General features: G+C 13.6%; 1 pseudogene; it reads left to right on the top strand.

The window, feature by feature from the left end:
* Window positions 1-4,897: 4,897 nt before the first annotated feature.
* LOC143304641 (NADH-ubiquinone oxidoreductase chain 5 pseudogene) lies at window positions 4,898-8,160 on the top strand (annotated as a pseudogene).
* The last annotated feature ends 955 nt before the right edge of the window (window positions 8,161-9,115 follow it).

Here is a 9,115-nt window from a genome sequence, read left to right as displayed (position 1 = left end):
GAATACAAAAAAAATGAATTTGTATTAAATTATTTATTTACAATAAAAATAAATAAATATATATATGTATTTATATAAATTTGTGAATTTATTTATAATACGAATATGTGTGTAATTTGTGTGTTTATATATATATAATTTTTTATTTAAATGTGTTCAATTTTTTTGTATTTATATATATATATGAATTTAATTAGTTTATAAATAATTTTTATAATTGAAAAATAAGTTATTGATATTTATAAATATGTTTATTATAAATTTATGTATTTTTATTATTTTTATATTTAAAATGTTGTATTATGTTTATTTATTAATTATTTATAATTTTTATGGTTTTTAAAAAAAATTAATTTTTTAAATTTTAATTAATTTATATTAAATTATTTATTTGTAATAAATAAAATTAAATATATAAATATATATATAATTTAATTTTTGTTTATTTTTAATATATATATATGTATATATATATATATAAAAAATAAATAATTTTTTTATGTGAATTGTGTTAATAAATTTGTTTATTTGTTTATTAAATAATTTTTAATTTTTAAAAATTATAATTATAAATAAATTTTATTTAAATTAAATAAATTATTTTTATTTATAAATTATTATTAATTTAATATAATTTTAATTTTATTAATTAATTATTTATTAAAAGTTAATAGAAAATTTTATTTCTATAATATGATTTCAAATCATATACTTATTCAAGTTCATTAACTAATTAATTTTGTTTTAGTAATGTATCTCAAATATTATTTATTGAAAATGACAAAATTAAATATATAAAATATAATGATGTAAATAATATATTTAAATTTGTATAGGGATATTCAATTATTTGTTTTCCTAGTCAAGTTAGTATAATAAAAATATTAATAAATCATCAATAAAAAATTTTATTTATAAAATAAAATTTGTTATTTTTTAAGTTGTTTGAGTTAATTAATGGAATTAAATATAAAATAAAAATTGATATAAAAAGTATAATTACTCCTCCTAATTTATTGGGAATTGTTCGTAGAATTGAATATGCAAATAAAAAGTATCATTCAGGTTTAATATGAATTGGGGTAATTATTGGATTTGCTATTTTAAAATTATCTGGATCTCCTAATATATAAGGTATTTGTAAATTAATAAGTATAAATAGTATGAAAGTTAATATTATTGTAATTAAATCTTTAATTGAAAAATATGGGTGAAAGTTAATTTTGTAAATATTTATTTTTGAATGAATAGGATTTGAAGATCCTGTAATATGAAGAATAATTAAATGTATTAATACTATTATTAAGATTAAAAATGGTAAAATAAAATGAAATGAATAAAATCGATTTAATGTATCATTATTAATTGAGAATCCTCCTCAAATTCATTCTACTGTAAATTGTCCAATATATGGAATAGCTGAAATTAAATTTGTAACAACAATTAGTGCATTAAATTTAGAATTTAAATAAATTATAATAAAATTATAATATATAATAATTTTTTTTTTAAATGTTTTATTAATGATATTAATAATTTTAATTAGAGTAGCCTTTTTAACTTTATTTGAACGTAAAATATTAGGCTATATTCAATTACGAAAAGGTCCAAATAAGTTATTAATAAAAGGTTTGTTTCAACCTTTTAGAGATGCTTTAAAATTGTTAGTTAAAGAATTTTTTTTTTTAAATTTTAATAATTTATATTTATATAGACCAATAATTATATTTTTTTTATCTTTTATATTGTGGTTTATTTATCCTTGAATATATTCTTTTTTTTTTATTGATTATAGAATTATTTTTTTAATATTAATTTTAAGTTTAATAGTTTATCCAATTATAATTATTGGTTGGGTATCTTTATGTAATTATTCAATTTTAGGTTCATTACGTTCTATCTCTCAGATAATTTCATTTGAGATTTTATTATTTTTAATTTTTTTTTATTAATAATTTTAATTGAAAATTATTCTTTTTTTATATTTTTAAAATTTCAATATGTGTATTTTTTTATTTTTGTGTATCCTTTATATATTATTTTTATTATTAGGTCATTAATTGATTTAAATCGAGTTCCTTTTGATTTAATTGAAGGAGAGTCTGAGTTAGTTTCTGGTTTTAATGTTGAATATTATAGAAGATTATTTGTATTAATTTTTTTATCCGAATATATAAATATTATGTTTATAAGATTATTGTTAACAATAATATTTTTTGGTATAAATTGATGATCTTTAAGATTTATAATAATTTATTTTTTTCATTTAATTTTATTAATTATAATTCGTGGGGTTTTACCACGAATTCGGTACGATAAATTAATAATAATATGTTGGATTGAATTATTGGTGTTAATTTTGATATATTTAATATATGTATATTTAATAAAAGAGTTAATTGTTTTAATTGTATTTTAATTTTATTTAAAAAATTTTTTAATTTAAGAAATTGATAAAGATTAAATATTTATTTAAGTTTTTATTTTTAAAATATAAGAATTTTTTATTTTAATAAATTTAATTATTTAAATAATGATAATAATATTTAAAATTTTAATTTTAATTGTAGGTAATTTAATAATATATATATATACATGTAATTTTAAATAAATTTTATTTTAATTTAATAAATTTTTATTTATGTGTTTTTATTAATTAAAAGTTAATAGAAAATTTTATTTCTATAGTATGATTTCAAATCATATACTTTTTCAAGTTCATTAACTAATTATTTTTTTTAATAATATATCTCAAATATTATTTATAAAAAATTATAAAATTAAATATATAAAATATAATGGTGTAAATAATATATTTAAATTTGTGTAAGGATATTCAATTATTTGTTTTCCAAGTCAAGTTAGTATAATAAAGATATTAATAAATCATCAATAAAAAATTTTATTAATAAAATAAAATTTATTATTTTTTAAGTTATTTGAGTTAATTAATGGAATTAAATATAAAATAAAAATTGATATAAAAAGTATAATTACTCCTCCTAATTTATTGGGAATTGTTCGTAGAATTGAATATGCAAATAAAAAGTATCATTCAGGTTTAATATGAATTGGGGTAATTATTGGATTTGCTATTTTAAAATTATCTGGATCTCCTAATATATAAGGTATTTGTAAATTAATAAGTATAAATAGTATGAAAGTTAATATTATTGTAATTAAATCTTTAATTGAAAAATATGGGTGAAAGTTAATTTTGTAAATATTTATTTTTGAATGAATAGGATTTGAAGATCCTGTAATATGAAGAATAATTAAATGTATAAATACTATTATTAAAATTAAAAATGGTAAAATAAAATGAAATGAATAAAATCGGTTTAATGTATCATTGTTAATTGAGAATCCTCCTCAAATTCACTCTACTGTAAATTGTCCAATATACGGAATAGCCGAAATTAAATTTGTAATAACCATTGCTCCTCAAAAAGATATTTGACCTCATGGTAAAACATAACCAAGAAATGCTGTTCCTATTGATAAAAATAAAATTGAAACACCAATTATTCAAACTTGATATAATTTAAATGAATAGTAAAATATATTTCGTGCAATATGTAAATATATAATAAAAAAATAAAATGATGCACCATTTATATGAATTAATCGAATTAATCATCCTGAATTTATATCTTTTATGATGTTTGAAATTCTATTAAAAGCAATATTAATATTTGGGCAATAATGTATTGATAAAAATAATCCTGAAATAATTTGAATTATTAAAAATATTCCAAGTATTGACCCAAAATTTCATAAATAATTAATATTAATTGGGGTCGGTAAATTAATAAATGATAATGGTAAATTTAATATATGAATTTTATAAATTGATGAAATTATTTTTTTCATTTTTTTGCTCGTAAGTTTTTATTTTTAATAAAACAAATTTTTGTTATAATTAATAATATAATAATTAAAAAAATAATAAATATTAAAAGAATTCAATAATTTGGTTTTAAATATAATTTTTTAATATTATATATTTTATTATTTTTGTTATAATTAAAATTTAATATTTTTAAGTTTATTTTATAATTATTTATTAAAAATAAAAAAGTTATAAAAAAAATTAAGTTTAAATAAAATAAATTAAAATAATTGTTTTTTTTTTATAGGGTTATTAATTAATCTAATGAAATAAGAAAATAAAATTAAAATTCCTCTAATAAAAATAATTAATAAAATATATAAGTTTAATGAGATTATTTGTTTGTAAGTTATGATGTTTATTGTTATAAAAATAATATGAAAAATTAAATATAATATTTGTTTTATTGGAGATATAAATGTATTTATATAAAAATAGTTTAAGATTAAAATTAAATTAATTCTTAAATTTATAAATAAAAAAAAAATAAATAATTATTAAAGTTTTCATTAATTATAAATAAATTTTTAAATTATTTTATAGTTATATTAATATTTTTAAATTTTTAATTTACAAAATTAATGTTTTTATTAAACTATATAACTATAATTTAAATTGTCAAAAAATAGTTTAAATTAAAATAATAATTTTGGGAATTATAGATATTTTTATAAAATTTTTTTGAAATTTAGTATTTAAAAAATTTAATTTAATAAATTTTTTAGTAATAAATTTATTTTGTAATTTATTTTTTATAATTTTATTTTTTTTTTAATTTTAATTTTATTAAGTAATTATATTTATTTTTTAATTTTTTTTAATTGGATAGAATATTTAATTTTAGTTATTTTATTTTATATGATTTTAATTATCAAAAAATAGTTTAAATTAAAATTATAATTTTGGGAATTATAGATATTTTTATAAAATTTTTTTGAAATTTAATATTAGTTAAAAAATTTAATTTATAAAATTTTTAATATTAAATTTATTATAGAATTTATTGTTTTTAATTTTATTTTTTTAATTTTAGTTATTTTATTAAATAATAATATTTATTTTTTAACTTTCTTAATTGGATTAGAATATTTAATTTCAGTCATTTTATATAATTTTAATTGATTTAAATAGGTGAATTTATTTAATTTATTTAATTTATTCTGTTTGTGAAGGAGTAATAGGTTTATCTTTGTTAGTAAGATTGAATTATGAATATGGTCATCAAAAAATTAACGTTTTAAATTTAATTTTATAATGAATGAAATTACAATTGTGGTTATTATTATCATTTTGTTTAAATTTGTGAATTTTTATATGTTAAGAAATTTAATATTTTTATTGAGATTAAATTTTTTAATAAATATGAATTGATTAAAATGAATTTATTTGATCGGAGGGTTAGGGAATAATTATTATTCAAATTATTTAATTTTAATAATATTTTGAGTATTTGGTGTAATTTTTTTAAATTTAAAAGAATATAAAAAAAATTGTTTATTTTTAAATTTAGTTCTAATATTTTTTATGCTGATAAATTTTATATGTATAGATTTATTAATATTTTATTTTATATATGAATTAAGATTATTATTAATTTTTTATATAGTTATAGAATGAGGTTATTCAGAAGATCGAGTTTTGTCTGCATTTTATTTAATATTTTATACATTAGTTTTTTCTCTACCTATATTATATTTGATTTTCAAATTAATAAATTTTAGTGATAGAATTAATTTTTTAATATTAGAAATTTTGTTATTAAAATTTGATAAATTCGGTTTTTTATATTTATTATCATCATTTTTAGTAAAAATTCCTATATATATATTACATGGTTGATTAATTAAAGCTCATGTTGAAGCTTCATTTTTTAGATCAATAATTTTAGCTTCAGTTATATTAAAATTAGGTAGATATGGAATATTGCGTTTTTTATTAATTTTTAAAAGAATATTTAAGTTCATAAAATTTCATTTGTTTATAATTAATTTTTTAGGAATAATTGTTTTAAGATTTATATGTTTATTTCAGTTTGACATGAAATTAATTATTGCTCTTTCTTCTGTAGTTCATATAGGTATCATATCTTTGGGTTTATTAGTAGGAAAAAAAATTAGAATTCTTGGTGGTTTAGTCATGATAATTTCTCACGGTTTAGTCTCATCGGGCTTATTTTATTTGGTAAATATAATTTACAGCCAAACTAGGACACGAATTATTTTTGTTAATAAAGGAATAATTAATTTTATACCTTCAATAACAATAATATGATTTTTAATATGTATTTATAATTCTGGAGCTCCATTATCTTTAAATATAGTTAGTGAGATTTTTTTATTAATAAGATTAGTTGGTTGATGTAAATATTTATTCATATTTTTAATTTTTTATTGTTTATTGAGATTTATTTATTCAATTTATTTATTTAGATTTATACAATACGGAAAAATTTTTTATTCAAAAATAAATTTAATAAATAGTTATTTAATAAATTATTTAAGGTTAATATTACATATTTTACCTTTAAATATTTTTATTTTTAAATTATTATATTATTTAAATAGTTTAATTAAAATATTGAATTGTGATTTCAATGATATATAAATTTATATTTTAAATTTAATGAAAATAATTATTTCTGGAATTATTTTAATAGCTATAAGTTTTATTTTTATATTTTTTAGTTTTTATATTTTATTTATTAATAAATTATTTATTTTTGAATGATTAATTTTTAATATTAATTCTATAAAAATAAATTTAATTTTTATATTTAGATTCAAGTTATTGATATTTGTATTTTTAGTCATATTAATTAGTTCATTTATTTTATTTTATAGAGTTAGATATATAAATTTGAATAATAAGTATTTAATTAATCGATTTTATTATTTAATATTAATATTTTTGATTTCAATAATTTTTTTAATTTTAAGACCAAATATATTAACTTTGTTATTAGGTTGAGATGGGTTAGGATTAATTTCTTATTGTTTAATTATTTATTATCAAAATTTTTTATCATTAAATTCTGGGATAATGACTATAATTTTAAATCGCTTAGGGGATTGTAGATTATTAATAATTATTTCTTTTATAGTAATTTTTGGAAGATGAAATTTAATATTATACAAAATAAATTTTTTAATTTTAATTATATTTTTTTTAATAGTGTTTACAAAAAGAGCTCAATTAATATTTATAATTTGATTGCCAGCTGCGATAATAGCACCAACTCCTGTTTCTTCATTAGTTCATTCTTCTACTTTAGTTACTGCTGGTATTTATTTGCTAATTAATTATGAGATGATAATTGATTTAAAATATAAGAGATTTATTTTAATAATTTCAAGAATATCAATATTGGTTTCAGGAATTATGGCTAATTTTGAAATAGATTTTAAAAAAATTGTTGCTTTATCAACATTAAGACAATTAGGTTTTATAATAAGAATTTATTCATTAGGAATAACAGATCTAACATTTTTACATTTATTTATTCATGCATTTTTTAAGTCTATAATATTTATATGTGTAGGAAGATTAATTCATTACATAAATGGTATTCAAAATTTTCGTTTTTATTCAGGTATATTTTTTGTGTATCCTTTAAAGAGGATATTTTTAATATTTTCATTAATAATGTTATGTGGTTTTCCATTTTTAGTTGGATTTTATTCTAAGGATTTAATTGTTGAATTTTATTTTTTGAATATTAAAAGAATTTTTAGAATAATGAATTTAATTTTTGGAACTATTTTTACTGTATCTTATTCTTTTCGTTTATTATTTATAATAACAAATAATAATTATATAATAAATTTAATATATTTAAGAGAAGATTGTGTTATAATTATAGTTTTGTCAATAATTTTAATTATAATATTAATTTTAAGAAAATTTATTTTTAATATTTTTTTTATTATTTAAATATTAATTTAATTTATATTTATAAATATTTTGTATTTAAAATGATTTTATTAGGATTAATATTTTCAATATTAATAATTAATATAAATTTTTTAAAAAAAAGAAAAATGTTTTTTAAAAGATTTTTTATAATAGAGTTTTTTTATAAGTTATTTATTAATAAATTGATAAATAAAATAATTTATTATGAATTTTATTTTGAGAAAGGTTTTTTAGAAAAATTTTTAGGAAAAATTATAAGATATATTTGTGATTTAATAGAAATTAATTTTATAATTAAAATTTCTTTATTATTATTATTGTACTTATATTTATTAATTTTTATAGTTTTAATTTAATATTTATATTTATATATATAAAAATAAATATAATAATAATAATAAAAAATAAAAATTATTAAAGAATTTAAATAGCTTATATTAGAGCATAATATTGAAAATATTATGGAAATTTTTTTAAATTTTTAAATAATAATATATATATAATTATAAATTTATTATTATTATTATTGTTGTTGTTATTTTTATGAAATAATGATATATTAAATCAAAATTAAAGTTAGAAGCTTTATTAAATTATTTCTATTTATAATTAATTTTTATTGATTAATGATTTTATATTGAAAGTATAATGTTTTATTTAAACTATATAAATTGAATTAAAATTTTAAGTTTTAAGTATTTTTTAATAAATTTTTTAATTTATATATATATATATATATTAATAAATTGGAATTTTTAGATTCAATTATTTTATTAACAATAAAATGCCTCTAATTTGGCTTCAATTTAAAATTTATTTTATTTTATAAATTTAAATTAATATAAGAAGTAAAATTTACTTTTAATTTCGGCTTAAAGATTGATTTATTTTTAAATCCTTATATTATTAAAAATTTTAATTAAAGTAATTTAAAATATTCAATTTAAATAATTACATGATCATTCTATAATTAATGAAAAAATTAATATTACAAATAAAAACATTATTAAAATAAATAAATAAAAAAAATTTAATGTTTTGATATATGAGATTAATGGGATTAATAAAATAATTTCTACATCAAAAATTAAAAATGTTAATGAAATTAAATAAAATGGTAATGAAAATGGAATATTTATTTTTGTAATAGGATTAAATCCACATTCATAAGGTAGATTTTTTTCTATATTAAATTTTTTATGTATTGATAAAAATTTATTTAATAAATAAATAATTATTAAAATTATAAAAATTAATAAATAATAAATTATATAAATTAAATATATTAATTTAATATTAAATTTTTTAATT

Source organism: Bombus vancouverensis, unplaced genomic scaffold (genome assembly GCF_051014615.1).
Source record: "Bombus vancouverensis nearcticus unplaced genomic scaffold, iyBomVanc1_principal scaffold0045, whole genome shotgun sequence".
Classification (NCBI taxonomy): domain Eukaryota; kingdom Metazoa; phylum Arthropoda; class Insecta; order Hymenoptera; family Apidae; genus Bombus; species Bombus vancouverensis.
The sequence above is the reverse complement of the archived record's forward strand: the minus strand, read 5'-3'. Positions and strand labels throughout refer to the sequence as shown.